The sequence below is a fragment of the Cherax quadricarinatus genome, chromosome 7 (genome assembly GCF_038502225.1).
Source record: "Cherax quadricarinatus isolate ZL_2023a chromosome 7, ASM3850222v1, whole genome shotgun sequence".
NCBI lineage: Eukaryota > Metazoa > Arthropoda > Malacostraca > Decapoda > Parastacidae > Cherax > Cherax quadricarinatus.
In genome coordinates, this window is record NC_091298.1 from 10,878,185 (window position 1) to 10,894,916 (window position 16,732).

Sequence of the window (16,732 nt, forward strand, 5' to 3'; positions counted from 1 at the left end):
ACGGATGTGTAAGAATTAGGTGGGGAAAATTGGTTAATAATTTGATTTCATGTTTAAATAAACAAAATCGTACTATTAGCTTACTGAAATCTTACTTAGTTTTAAATTGTTTTTTTAAAATGGAATAATCATTAAATGATTTTGGAAATATAGATCATAAGTTGGAGAGAGAGAGAGAGAGAGAGAGAGAGAGAGAATCATTTTAAAAGTATCTACGAAATATTATTTAGATGTGTTCTGATTATTTATTACCCATAGTAGTGGAACCGAACAGATGTTAACAAAATTGTAATACGGAAATAACATTCGTAACACGGAAACACACGTGAATAATTTACAAAAACAGTTAAGAAACTTCAAGTAATGGATAAGATTTTTATGTTCCAGGTTGGGAAGTGTAGGTATTACGTCATGGAGCTTTCAATAAAAGTTAAGAGTGAGAAGAAACTATAATCAAAAACATTGGATGAGAGAACACATGGCTACAAGACTGAAGATGAAAACACATGTTGTAGAATATGATTTTATTGAGACATCACCTCTCTGTGTAGAGCTTTGTCAAGTGACAATTTGATAGAGCTCTAACCAGGGCGAAATCTCGTCCTAGTTCAAACTTGTTTTGCAGCTTGTGTCTTTGCTGAAGATATACAAAATCCGAGATCTGGGAAGAAAAATTATGGCACATTAGTTGTTTCAGATTTCAGACGCGAATATATGTGTTTTAAGGTCATGTAACCAGAGAGTGTTCAAAATATGGAATAAATAATGGAGGAACGACACAAGTGAGCAGGACACCTTAATGATGGCATATGCAGTAGAGAAGGATTTGGAAAACAAAATGTGTTTAAAAGAGCTGATGTACCAGAATGCAATGAACATTTGTTTACTAGAGATCTATCATCTCATGTAGACAGGAGCTAGAGTGATTGTTTATCTGTATATTTCGACTTCCATCAGAGGTCCTCAGAATGTGGGTTCCATCAGCTTCCCCTATCATGACAGATTCTTCACGTAACTTATCGCCTCCTTTATTATAATGTAACTAATGATGATGATGTAAGTTTTTCTGTCTCTTATGAGAGGACACCATAGACCTTTTATTGTAAACTAGATTTCATTGGCCAGAAGTGATGTTGTGGTTAGTTAGAAACATAGTTTTAAATGTGTTATTAAACGCAATATTGCCAGGAAATAATCTTCAACGATGAAGTGACGAGAAGAGCGGAAGAGACTCATGATAAAGTGGTACTGATAACAAGAAAGCGAAGACAGACAGCAATAATCTTTGAAGATAAATACAATGGTCTTTACATGATATTGAAGCATATCCAGAGAGAATTAGAAGGTTGAAGTTATTGATGTGGCGGGTTGTATGAGAACAGAGACACAGGTTTCAGAAAAAGTTTTAATTTATAAAACGTTTAAACTTGGTGTAAAACTTTATGAAGCCATAACTTAATAAAAAGTTCACACAGAGTGAGACTTGTTCTGCAACTTGTCCATGTCAATATTTATGGGCAATATCCCATTTCATTTGATTTGAATTCATCAGGAGTAAAAACGCACAAATGTAAAGATATTTCATGAAAGATAAAGATGTGAGAAGTTAAGATAACATATTCTGGATGAGCTAAGAAATAAAAACTAGATATTAAAGATTGAATTTCGTTTAAATAAAGTGAAAATTTGTTGACAGATATTCGTATCTCTCTCATCTATTTAAATACATTTTACATTGCTTATTTATTTTTAATCTTCAGAAATTATGAACTACCATTCATGTCTCCTTCTGGAACTACATCCACTCGCATTGCAGTACTATTAAATTTATTTCCCAGTGTCCATTGCATTTATATCCCATTGTCTATCCCTGGTCAGAACATAGCTAGGCAAGTAGACTGCCAAGGTCATAAAAAAAAATGACCATTATATTGTAGAAGTTGGGAATTTTATTTTGACCAGGAAAATTGGTGTACTATGTCGTCTTAAAGGAGGAGAGAATTCCTTGCTTCTCTTGATCAAGTTAAGAACCTTGAAAGGCTTTGACGTAAATAATGACGAAGGAATCCTGAGATTTTTACACATACGGATCGACATACATGTATGTTCAAGTATTACCTATGGTCTTCCTCTTTAATTATACATCTATACATCTGATTGGCTTGCCAGTAAGTAAGCAAATAATAAATTTACTGCAACAGCAAATTTCCTTAACAAACTAATACGAAGCTTATTGGAGAAGTTATAGCCGATTTGAACCAACCATGGCAGAACACGCAGGTTTCACTTTCAGATCAGAGTCCTGCACCAACTAGTAAGCGCTAGATGCCTCCATGGCTGGACATATGGCCATTAACTACCTACTTTTCAATGTCCAAAGACACTGTCTTGCCGTCATAGTGCCGGCACTGCTGAACGGAATATCTTATGACAAATACCCGTCAGAGAGGATTTTTTCCTGACAAATAAACCAACAACACGAAACAGTGGGGCTACATCTGTTAAGATGTAGCCCCACTGCTGTCCTCAACCGGTTTCGGGCACCAGTTTTCCTGGCCAGCAAAGATGATATCCTCGTTTCATACAGATCAGTTTTGGTAGACTGGATAAGAGATTGCATAGCCAGCTTGCAGAATATCCCTTAGTCAAGGAATTTTAAACTTATTTTTTTTTCTCTGGTATTTTGTCTACTATTCCTAGGCTTGCAAGGTAATAAATCATCTTTGTAATATCAGCAACAGTTCAACTTTTGAGGCCAATGATAACTGGATAACAAATCCATGCATCCGGCTTCAGCTCTTCCGAGCCAAAATATCTTTGAACTTCTTGTCTAACATGAACTTCTTAACTGACATGAACTTCTTGCCTAAAGTGAACTTCTTGTTTAACATGAACTTCTTGTCTAACATGAACTTCTTATCTGACATGAACTTCTTGCCTAAAGTGAACTTCTTGTTTAACATGAACTTCTTGTCTAACATGAACTTCTTATCTGACATGAACTTCTTGCCTAAAGTGAACTTCTTGTTTAACATGAACTTCTTGTCTAACATGAACTTCTTATCTGACATGAACTTCTTGCCTAAAGTGAACTTCTTGTTTAACATGAAATCTTGTTTAACATGATAAAGAAACATTTCTTCCCACATAAGCACCAGAAGTTGTTCCAATGTATTTTCCAGAGACACTGTGTAGAGAAAAAAAAGTTCACCTTGGCTACAGCATCCACAATCACCATATCATACTACTGACTTGAATGACTAGAATCATTCAAATGGGAAAAATGTCCACTAAATATTCCAGGCTTAGGACTAAACTAGAAACTTCAAATTTTCACCATACATTGCTCGCTCTTTCTTGGAAAAACATTTCAATCTCCACCAGAAATTATGTGAACTGAGTGAAGTCATGACCCCATAAAATTTATAAATTTCGAACAGGTGTACTGAGCCAGCGTCTTGGTGGAGAATATCGAAGTGGCAATAATTCGTGAATTGAAGTTGTATAAAATTCAGTGTAGGCTTGGTAGTGAATATATCATTGAAACCTCTGGGCAGTGTTTCTGAGGAAAGCGCTTGCGAAAAGCAACGAGTGATAAAAGGTCGAAGAGCTTCTGCTTTTACCAGATCTGCAAGTAATTATTTATGCTCAAAAAATTAAGCGCACATCAAAACAAATCGTCCTAAATTTTTGGTTCCAAAAGACAGCTATGATTTACGAAAAAAAATCCTTGAACTAGGTTGAACACATTCTTTTCTGTTGTGGGTGGTAAAAGTGGATGGCAGAGAAGGAATTCTTCCTTGGTTAAACCGTCATCAACATATTACACTAAAATCAGCAGCTGGCTGCAACCAACCACATCACTAGACTCATCCAGCTGCATATTGAATGGTAGAAGGGTAGATTATCAAGCTTCAGTCGCTTTTCGATTATCCTAAGATGTATTATGAATTCTTGAGTTAATTATACAATTTAATAAAGATTTTTATTTTTTTTGCTTCAATTTGATTCTGTTAACAATTCACTTATCTGGGGTCTGACTCCGCCGTTAAGTACTGTGGACTCTGATACAGAGTTTGCAGGTTCGAGTCCTGCTGAGACAATGTTTACATATATATATATATATATATATATATATATATATATATATATATATATATATATATATATATATATATATATATATATATACATATATATATATATATATATATATATATATATATATATATATATATATATATATATATATATATATATATATATATATAATTGGTGCCACAGGAAGGGAGGTGCGGAAGCTCTTAAGCTAGCTAGATATCTCGAAGGCAATGGGACCAAATAATCTCCTCGAGGCCTGGAAAGCCACTAGACGCAATGTTCAACAGTCCAGTTGAAACATGGTAACATATAGCGCTAGTATTTAAGAAAGAGGACAGACAAGTAACTTTGAACTACAGGCCGGTATCGGTATATGCTTAGTCCATAAGGTCATGGAGAAGATTATCGAAACAAGATCAGGTTCATAAACAATAACAAGCATGGCTTTAGAGATATTAAATCATGACTCACAAACCTACTAAAGTTTAATGACAGGGTAACAGAGAAGCAGGAGAGAGATGGATGGGTAGTTCGCATATTTTTGGACTGTAAGAAGACTTTTGATACTGACCTCAAAAGAGACTGCGATGAATGTTAAAAGAGCAAGTAGGAATAACAGGAAAGGCACCGCAATGGATAAGGGAATACTTAAGAGGAAGGAATCAGTGAGTGAATGACCTAAAAGAGGTATCAGAATGAGCGCATGCAAAGACTGGAGATTAACAAGAATCAGCGCTAGGACCAGCAGTATTATTTTGTGTATGCATGAATGGCATGACGGAAAAGACAGTTAAAGATATGCCTGTTCGAAGATGTCAAACTGAGGATAATACAAACAGGTGACAAATGGACTTGGATAGGCTGCTCCAGATTTGGTCTGACAAGTTGATACTGGAATTTAACTCCGAATGTGCAAAAATATGAAGACTAGAGGTGGGTGACGAGAAGAAGCTCAGGGGATGGAGGTTAAGCATTATACCGAACGCATCGTCTGAGGCGTCCATCAACCAAATATTAATTGCTGAAGCAAACGCACATCTGGCAAAGATAAAATTAGCAAGGAGTCATTCATGACACTGTTTTCGGCATACGTCAGGCCCATATTGAAGTGTGCAGAACTAGTATGGAACCTATACTTGACGAAGCACGTCAGAAAACTAGGAAAAGTTTTAAGGTTTGCAACGAAACAAGTCTCGGAGTTAAAGGGTATGTGTAATAAGGAGATATTAAGGGAGCTAAACCAGATAATGTTAGAGGAAAGAAGGTCTAGAAGGGATATGATAACGTACAAAATACTGGGAAATTAACAAAGTGAACGGAAACATATTGCTCAAAAGGCAGGAAACAGGAACATAAGGGCACATCTGTAAGTTGAAAACACAGATAATTCGCAGGGATGTTAGGAAGTATTTATTCAGTCTCAGAGTGGCCAGGAAGTGGATCTACCTGAACACAGGAGTGGTAGAGGCAGGATCCACATAAAGCTTAAAAAAAGATAATAAAAGGCTCTCGAAGATAGGAGACAGTAATACCAGTAACACCTAGATAGGAACCAGGGCCAGGAACTAAGGTTCGACCCCTACCACCATATTTATGCGAGTTAATATAGGTGAGTACACTGCCCCTGCTCAGTTCTCTCCTCTTCTGCACCAGTCTTACTCTTCAGAATGCCTCGATAGCGGTGCAGAGCTCTTGATCCATGAAATTGGATATATCCTAAACTTCCAAACCTGATTGCTTTCTGTATGACTCGTATGGGCTTAGCGATTCCTCATAAAACAGCAACAAACAACAATTTAGCACACTTATATTGACGTGTTTCCTGATAGCCACGTAGCTCATTTGCATGTGCAGTGTTCAGTCATTTTCTCCTTTTCTTGTTATTTTCCTAATTTTCTCTACCTTGTCGATGTCCCTGAGTAATATTTCTTCTTCTTCTGGTGACGGAACGCAATTTTTTTTCAGTTTTAGAATGTGTACATGTAAGAAGCTACTCATCTGTATGTATATCTGGTATTCAGAAGCATACACAATAGGGTGTGTGTGTGTGGGATAACCAGGTTGGTGGGTGGGTGAGTGGGTGGGCGAGAAGAGGTATAAGGGCGGGTGGACGGGACGCCTCCCTTACGGGCGGGCGACCAGCTCCACCGCATCACATAGGCACAACGAACCCCTTCAACGCTAAGTATTGATCCTTTGATTACTAATTCTAAAGACGCACTTGAGGCTGGGCATCTAGCTAAGCCTCGCCATGCGATTGGCCGGCTCAGGTGGGTAATAGCACCTGTCATCCAATCAGCGTAAGCACAAAAAAAGGTGCCACGTTATTTATCGAACGAGCGCGACACAGGAGTTGAACACGCGACTCTGTTTTTTTTCCTCCTCCTTTTCATTCGGTCGGCTCCTAATGGCGCGATTATTTTGTCAGTCTGGTGAATGTTTATTGCTGCAAGAATGGCGGACTTCTGTTTTACTTTACCGATACAGTTTTTAGTGATATGCTTTGGTTAATTGCGCGATAACATGCGCGCGTACAGCACGTATATGCATAGATACATACATACAAAAAAACGTACATAAATACAAATATACATGCATACGTACATACATATATGCATACATTCTTACACACATACATACAAAATGCATATTAATAAACATACATACAAATATATACATACATACATACATAATTATATACATACATACATACAAATACATACATACATACATACATACTTATATACATACATACATACAAATACAAACATACACACCACACCCACACACACACACAAAACACAGTATCAAGACGAAGCAATATGTGAAATCCCCCCTCACCTTCCTCGGAATAAAAATGTATTACAGACCATTTCCATGGCAATTGTTTTGCCCCTGTGGGTTTACAGCTCCCTCACTTGATAATATAGTCATCCCATATTTTCATGAACACAAATTTGGACCGGCCTGCGCATTTACAGTGACATCAGTAGAATTCCCACCAATGAGACAAATTATCATAATTGCTTTATTAGCTGGGAGCACTAAACCCGTAGGGAGTCATACATGGCCTGGCAATAAGAGGCGAGAAGGTTTGAGAGCGAACCAACGGAAAAGAGTAACTCCATCTTCAAAGATCAAGAGCCCATGACGCACCCTTCGTGATGTCAGTGTGCGTGACATCTCTCACCTGGTAACCACAGATGTAACATAAACTGTCACTACCAACGACACATAAAACGAATCCAGTCGGTTTCCTTCTATAATTTCTTGCAATATATATATATATATATATATATATATATATATATATATATATATATATATATATATATATATATATATATATATATATATATATATATATATATATATATATATATATATATATATCAGTAACCCGGTGAAAACAGTCATGAAATTATGATTAAAAAAGTTTTTATGACTCTAAATTAATTATTAGACATAAAGTGCATTTTATTAATGTTTATTTCCATAATTTTTCTTTTAGTGTAAATCATTACTATTTAGTTAATTTTTTTTGACTGCATATCAAAGTCAGAATTATATGACAAACTACGTTACTCGTGTTCTGCGATTTTGTAAGATGCCTTGAATGCAAATGTGAGCTATTATACCTGACAGTAAAGAATGAGGATATATACAGCGGCATGTGTATCTCTCTCTCTCTCTCTCTCTTTATATATATATATATATATATATATATATATATATATATATATATATATATATATATATATATATATATATATATATATATATATATATATATATATATATATATATATATATATGTCGTGCCGAATAGGCAGAACTTGCGATCTTGGCTTAAATAGCAATGCTCTTCTTGCCATATAGGAGAAGTGAAAATTTGTGTATGCAATAATTTCGCCAAAATCATTCTGAACCTAACGAAAAAAATATATTTCACTGTGTTTGTTTAGTATTAAATTATTGTAAACAAATCTAAAATATATTTAGTTGGGTTAGGCTAAAATAAATTGTTCTTGTTATAATAAGGTTAGGTAAGTTTTCTAAGATTCTTTTGATGCAAAATTAAAAATTTTTACATTAACATTAATGAAAAAATATATCTTTAAACGTATAAGAGAAAATTTTGGAAAGGACTTAATTTTAAATGAGTTCTTGCTAATTGACCAGTTTCACATATTCGGCACGACATATATATATATATATATATATATATATATATATATATATATATATATATATATATATATATATATATATATATATATATATATATATGTATATATATATGTATATGCAATAAGATCACAGTAAACAGGTGATTTCAGAATATGCAAAACAACAACTGTGAAAGAATAGGAAAATTCCAAGCAAGCGATTTCGTGACTACTCACATTATCAAGGAACTATGAAAGTAAAGCATCCAAGGAAGGTATATAAGGGGTCTGGCCAACACCTCACTATCAGAAATACTTTTGCTAGAAATACTTTTTACAATCCAAAAAGGGACAACCAGCCTTATTCAACTAAAAATATGTTGGTTCTCCCGTACCATGAAAACTTGGTTGATATGCCTTCTCTTCTTAAGACTTTTAATATTAAAGTTGTATTCAAAAATCTTGATACAGTAAAAAAAACTTTCGATAAAGAATTCACCCCAAAATGCTGATGGATGTGTCTATAAGATTCCTTGTAAAATTTGCGATGAAGTTTATTACGGTCAAACTGGTAAAAATCTCGAACTAAGATTAAAACAACATAAATATAGTATTAGAACTGGACAAGATTCCAATGCTCTATTTATTCATGGAAGAGATTTTAACCATCCAATTGATTTTCAAAAAGTTGAGAAAGTAGTATCAAGCAAGTCCATGGTCGACAGGAATATAATTGAATCTTGTTTCATAAAAAGCAGTTTTGACAATAATATGAATATTTCCTTTGGTTTATATAAATTAGATCCATTTATAATTAATAGAATTTGGGAAGAATTTAATAATACATTGGACAAATAATAATTTTTAAAATTTTCTCGGGTAGAATAGTTTGTTGGTGGGTTGTGCAAAGGACCTGTCCAATTGGGCCGGCGCACGTCAGGTGTTTAACTGTTGTACTGTTGTGGGATCTGATAGTGAGGTGTTGGCCAGACCCCTTATATACCTTCCTTGGATGCTTTACTTTCATAGTTCCTTGATAATGTGAGTAGTCACGAAAGCGCTTGGAATTTCTCTATTCTTTCACAGTGGTTGTTTTGCATATATGCATATATATATATATATATATATATATATATATATATATATATATATATATATATATATATATATATATATATATATATATATATATATATATATATATATGTGTGTGTGTGTGTGTGTGTGTGTGTGTGTGTGTGTGTGTGTGTGTGTGTGTACTCACCTATTTGTACTCACCTATTTGTGGTTGCAGGGGTCGAGTCACAGCTCCTGGCCCCGCCTCTTCGCTGATTGCTACTAGGTCCTCTCTCTCCCTGCCCCATGAGCTCTATCATACCTCGCCTTAAAACTATGTATGGTTCCTGCCTCCACCACATCACTTTCTAGGCTAATCCATGGCCTGACTACTCTATGACTGAAGAAATACTTCCTAACATCCCTTTGATTCATCTGAGTCTTCAACTTCCAATTTTGACCTCTTGTGTCTGTGTCCCATCTCTGGAACATCTCGTCTTTGTCCACCTCGTCTATTCCGCGCAGTATTTTATATGTCGTTATCATGTCTCCCCTGACCCTCCTGGCCTCCAGTGTCGTCAGGCCGATTTCCCTCAACCTTTCTTCATAGGACAATCCCCGTAGCTCTGGGACTAGTCTTGTTGCAAACCTTTGCACTTTCTCTAATTTCTTGACGTGCTTGACTAGGTGTGGATTCCAAACTGGTGCTGCATACTCCAGTATGGGCCTGACGTAGATGGTGTACAGAGTCTTAAACGAATCCTTACTGAGGTATCGGAACGCTATCCGTAGGTTTGCCAGGCGCCCGTATGCTGCAGCAGTTATCTGATTGATGTGCGCCTCAGGAGATATGCTCGGTGTTATACTCACCCCCAGATCTTTTTCCTTGAGTGAGGTTTGCAGTCTTTGGCCATCTAAACTATATTGTGTCTGCGGTCTTCTTTGCCCTTCCCCAATCTTCATGACTTTGCATTTGGCAGGGTTAAATTCAAGGAGCCAGTTGCTGGACCAGGCTTGTAGCCTGTCCAGATCTCTTTGTAGTCCTGCCTGATCCTCGTCCGATTCGATTCTTCTCATTAACTTCACATCGTCTGCAAACAAGGACACTTCTGAGTCTATCCCTTCCGTTATGTCGTTCACGTATACCAAGAACAGCACAGGTCCTAGGACTGACCCCTGTGGAACCCCGCTTGTCACAGGCGCCCACTCTGACACCTCGTCGCGTACCATGACTCGTTGTTTCCTCCCTGTCAGATATTCTCTGATCCATTGCAGTGCCTTTCCTGTTATGTGTGCCTGGTCCTCTAGCTTTTGCAGTAACCTCTTGTGAGGAACTGTGTCGAAAGCCTTCTTGCAGTCCAAAAATACGCAGTCGATCCACCCCTCTCTCTCTTGTCTTACTTCTGTCACCTTGTCATAAAACTCTAGTAGGTTTGTGACACAGGATTTTCCTTCCCTGAAACCGTGCTGGTTGTCAATTATACACTTGTTTCTTTCCAGGTGCCCCACCACTCTCCTCCTGATGATCTTCTCCATGACCTTGCATACTATACACTTTAGAGATACAGGTCTGTAGTTTAGTGCCTCATGTCTCTCTCCCTTTTTAAAAATTGGGACTACATTTGCCATTTTCCATACCTCAGGGAGTTGCCCAGTTTCAAATGATGTGTTGAAGATCTTTGTTAATGGCTCACACAATATCTCTGCTCCCTCTTTAAGGACCGATGGAGAGATGTTGTCTGGTCCCACAGCCTTTGAGGTGTCAAGTTCGCATAGCAGCTTCTTCACCTCCTCATTGGTTATATGTACCTCATCCAGCACTTGCTGGTGTGCCCCCCTGTTCTGATTTCTTGGAGTCCTACTGGTTTCCACTGTGTGTGTGTGTGTGTGTGTGTGTGTGTGTGTGTGTGTGTGTTTGCATAGACAGTTGACGTTACAGCCTATCTTAGGGCTAAAAAAAATTCGTGATTGGTAGTGAACAGGTGAAAAGAAGCCTTAAATGTTACCAGTGCAGTCGATACGCTTTAAATCTAAAACATTAACCATGTCAGTCAATTAATACCGAATGAAGAGAGCGTCTATCCGTTCATTGTATTCAATGTAAATTTGATGATGGGTAACCAACGTCTTAGCTATACTTTGTATTTATATAAAGGTAATTACTCACCCAAACACACGCATATGCAAATTCTCATATATACACACTCACTGATGATGAGTGTTGATATTATTCTCACCCACACTAAGATAATTAAATAAGGTCTGACAATCGGTCTGGTGTAGTCACAGACAAATTCTCGAGTTCTGATTGAACCCACACGTCATGCTAGATTTCTGAGTGGGTTAAAAGGTGCGTGGATAGGTAGTCTATATTAGATCAGGAGCATCTCACAAAAGCTTGAACGTTTGTGTTAGTTGTTAGAGTTCCAGTGCCAGTTGTCCGTGTCACCTTCGTAATTTGTCGATTAGACTGGAAATAACCGAGGTTTAAGTGGTAATAAAGTGGGTGTTGAAACTTCGTAGAAATAAGAAAAAGAAGCGGACTTGCTTTTATAGAGTACGTTAAAAACATACATTATGAAACAGACGTCACAAAACATTCGTTATAAAGCGTACATTAGAGAGCATACGTTAGGAAATCTACGTACAAAACGCAAGTGCAAAATAGTTGGTTATAATAAACGTTATAAAAAGTAGCTTACAAACAGGATAAAAAAACCCATGTTAAAAAAATACATTGTAAAGCATTGGAAAACGTGTGTGTGTGTGTATGCGTGTGTGTGCGTGTGTGTGTGTGTACTCACCTAGTATGTGTGTGTGTGTGTGTGTGTGTGTGTACAAACAGAAATTGATATAGAGAATGCGTGGAAAAGCCTGGTGCAGAAATAAAAGTTCTTAAAGCCCCTTGCAGACGTCGCTGCCTGGGAGTGAGGGTAGGAGGTCTTCATTGTTGTGTGTATATGTGTGTGTATGAGAGAGAGAGAGAGAGAGAGAGAGAGAGAGAGAGAGAGAGAGAGAGAGTATTTCTATCTATCCTTCTGAAGCATCGGATGGCTCTCTTTGAGAACCATCCGATGTGCTCGCTCACTCACTCACCTACTCACTCACACACGCGCGCGCACACCCACACAAACACTCACTCATGAACGTGTTTACAGGAGAAGATTTTTCGCCTAATTCCTAAAGTGAGTGCATGTGGCAGTATATATGTATACGTAGTGTCTCAGTGATTCTAAAGAAGTTGTAGAAGGTGCACCAGAGGTTAGCAGTAGAGTTGTAGATGGTGTACCTGAGGTTACAAGTAGAGTTGTAGATGGTGCACAAGAGGTTACCATTAGGGTTGTAGGTGGTGTACCAGAGGTTAGCAGTAGAGTTGTAGATGGTGGGCCAATTACAACTTAGCGAAGCTGAACAATCCATGGAAGTTGGACAGGGCTGAGGACTCTACATCAGTAAGAATCTACAGACAAGGCAAACTATGATAACCAAGAAATATAGAGTCGTATAGAGTCATTTAGAGCCGTATAGAGCCATACAGAGAGCCGTATAGAGAGCATCAGAGGCTGCAGCAGTAAAGACACAGAATGAATTTATTATAAAGATGTCCGGTTTGTAAACAAATAGGAGAGATAATACGAATAATGCATGAGAAAACTAGAATATTGCTTATATAAAACGGTAAACACATTCGGGTCATTCAGCGAAAGGAAAGATGGAGACTCGATCCTCCCTCCGCTAATCTTCCAACAAGGTAGGCTAGATGAAAAAATCATGAATTAACTAGAGAGAATGATAAATTAATGAGAACATGGTAAGAATGTCTGAGTGTACAAGATGTAGAAGTTGTTTAAGAAATGGATGGGGAAATAATAGACCAGTAATTGGCGAAAAGAGCAACAAGTAACTGTGGAAAAACAGATGGAAAAATTAAGAGCATAAACAGTGATTACAAAAACTTGCCAATGGGACAAAACAAATGTTAGAAAAAAAGAAAAGATCTCTGAGAGGATATGATCCAAAAGAGAACATAAGTTTAGTGATATAAAGGGAAATAAATGCATAATAGTAATAGTCAAGAAGCCATTTGGAAACGAAGAGAAAAAAAAGCAGCCTGGGTTTATACAAAGTAACGAGAAGAAAATTAAATAACTTTCAGAAAAATATTAAAATATTAATTAAACTGAACATGTCTTTATAGAATAGTACGATTACACAAATCTGAAATAAATATCTCTATCCCAATTTTGCCCACGCATCATACAAAAAGCAGTGTGAAAAAGCATAAACTTAAATAAGAAAAGACATTCTTTTAGTTAATATAATAATTGAGATATTATCAGAAAGTAAAAGAATTAAGAAAGCATTTTGAGGAAACGTATTAGCCAAGAAATATTGAACCACAAGTAGAAGACAATATATGTATTAATCAACATAAACCAAAATTAACAAGTGAGTTAAGAGAGGTCTAATTCACAAAAATAAAAGAAACTGGATATTGCATGATTAATCAAAATCATCCTAGAGCAAAACTTATAGTTCAACACAGCACTCAAAGAATATCGTATAGTATATTAGTAACACAACCATGTCTTACTAATAAAATTAAAATTCAAGATGCAATGTAGAAAATGAAGAAATTAAAATACAAATGCAAAAATTTGTGATTATTGATACATGTGCTACAACCACTAGAGATGCATGAAGAGGTAAAAATAAAATTAGGATAAATTAAAAGAGGGAATACTATGCATATTAAAATAATTATAAAACCGACCAAAACAAAGCAAGAAAAATATTAGATGGGATTTTTAATTAAAAATATAGACTGGCGTGCATGTGAGGCTGGAACAGAAAATATATGAGTGGCTATGTTCCTATATATAATACTGGCATCATGCATACATCATCACAGAACACTGTGGACACAACTCATATAGAGAAGGTTATACGCCGTCCCTAGTACTTGAAAGAAAAAATGGTCTTTGGTACAATCTACATAAAATATAACTTAAAAATCTTCGTATAATAAATATAATGATGCGATAAATTATGAGTAAGATGAAAGAAAATGGAAATACAAAGAAGAAATATTAGCCAATAAAGGAAGAATTTGAAGGTAATTAAAAATTATCAAGAGAAATCAAGAGTGAACTAATATTTCTTGGGACAAAATATAGATTGGAGCTATTACTGATAAAATCCAGAAACACAAACTTTCAAGAAAATAAAATTTGCCGGAACCAAGAACCAAGCTTTATTTTCGAATAAGTATAAGCTATAACATAGAAATTATTACCCAATAAATGTAAACAGCTGGTTTGTTGGTTAACTGGTCTTGAAGCCTATCAACTACACGATGGTCTGCAGGTCACCTGTTTAGAAATATTCATCAACACATTAACTGCTAAATTAAGGATTAAAGAAAAACTCTCAACATATATATATATACAGAGAAACACACAGCTGACGGTAAATAATATATATATATATATATATATATATATATATATATATATATATATATATATATATATATATATATATATATATATATATATATATATATATATATCGTGCCGAATAGGTAAAGCTTGCGATTTTTGGCTTAAATAGAAACGCTCTTCTTGCCGAATAAGGTAAGCGAAAATTTGTGTATGCAATAATTTCGCAGAAATCATTCTGAACCTAATGATAAAAATATATTCCATTGTGTTTGTTAATTATTAAATTACTGTAAACTTATCTAAAATATATTTAGGCGGATTAGGCTAAATTAAATTGCGCTTGTTATGATAAGGTTAGGTAAGCTTTCTAAGTTTTTTTTTGTACAAAATTGTTAATTTTTGCATTAACATAAATGAAAAAATATATCTTTAAACGTATAAGAGAAAATTTTAGAAATGACTTAATCTTATATGTTCTTGCTAATTGACCAATTTTACCTACTCCGCACGACACAAACACACACACACACAAACACACACACACACACACACACACACACACACACACACACACACACACACACAAACACACACACACACAAACACACACAAACACACACACACAAACACACACACACACACAAACACACACACACACACACACACACACACACACAAACACACACACACACACACACACACACACACACGGACACACACGACCCCCGCAACCTCACACACACACACACACACACACACACACACACACACACACACACACATATATATATATATATATATATATATATATATATATATATATATATATATATATATATATATATATATATATATATATATATATATATATATATATATACATATATTTATATATATAAATGTGTGTGTGTATAACTGAATTTTACATTAGAGACTTGTCTTACTGATGCGTCATTTTTAAAATATCAATAAATAATTTGAGAAAACAGGAAAAAAATAGAGTGGCATCCTGCTTTCATATAAGCAATTCGATTTCAGACTGGTCAAAACCCTTGTTAAACTTTTATGATAGAGTTATGGAAATCATACAAGAATGAATTGTATTGGATCACTGCATTTACTTTACTTTATAAAAAGCGTTTGACAGAAACTGCAATATACAGGAGGAAAAAAAAGTATATTGTATAAGAGATTTTGAGTTGGGAAAGGAAAATGATAATTATCGATAATAGGGAGATAATCCCCTTTCAACAAAGCTCATAGTAGGGTTCCATACGGTACTATCCAAGCAATGTTCTTCATATATATATATATATATATATATATATATATATATATATATATATATATATATATATATATATATATATATATATATATATATATATATATATATATATAAAATGAACGAATGATGTGATAAATGGACGGGAGAAGATAATATTGTAAAATTCCATAAAATGGGAATAGGTGAAAACGGAAACAGTTAGATGTAAACTTATGACTGTCTCAAACAAAAGAGAAGGTTATTGTATTGATCTTAAATAAGAGAATATTAAATAAGTACGCCAGTGAATGATTACTCTGGATATGAGAACACGATGCCGACTGGACGGAGCAAAGGTCGTAAATGCTGGACAAGCTTTTATTACCCCAATGTTTCTCTCCGCGTAGAGCTTTATCATAACTTGATAAAGTTGTGGACAAAGCGAGAAGTTGTCGTAGTGAAAGCCTGTTAAAAATATTAGTCTTTTACTTCTAAGATTTCATTGTAATTATAGTACATGTCATGATAAATTGTCAGGTAAAGAAGAGATGTTCAAGATGTTGTGGAAAAAGACACTTATGTACACCGCTTCGAGACATGTATTAAAGGTAACGTTTCGCCACGAGTGGCTTATTCATTGCTAATGTTCAGGACTGAAGAAGGCATTCTTGGCGAAACGTTTCCTTTAATAATTG

General features: G+C 35.4%; 1 long non-coding RNA gene across 1 annotated transcript in view; it reads right to left on the reverse strand.

Moving 5' to 3' along the window:
- The window catches only part of LOC128686705 (uncharacterized), a 35,317-nt gene extending 18,816 nt beyond the window's left edge, over positions 1–16,501 (reverse strand). The window contains exons 1-3 of the long non-coding RNA XR_008406686.2: positions 16,423–16,501; positions 14,623–14,698; positions 540–661 (exon numbers count right to left, since the gene is read on the reverse strand). This is a non-coding gene — a long non-coding RNA (uncharacterized lncRNA). The remainder of the gene's footprint in view (positions 1–539; positions 662–14,622; positions 14,699–16,422) is intronic.
- Between the last annotated feature and the right edge of the window lie 231 nt (positions 16,502–16,732).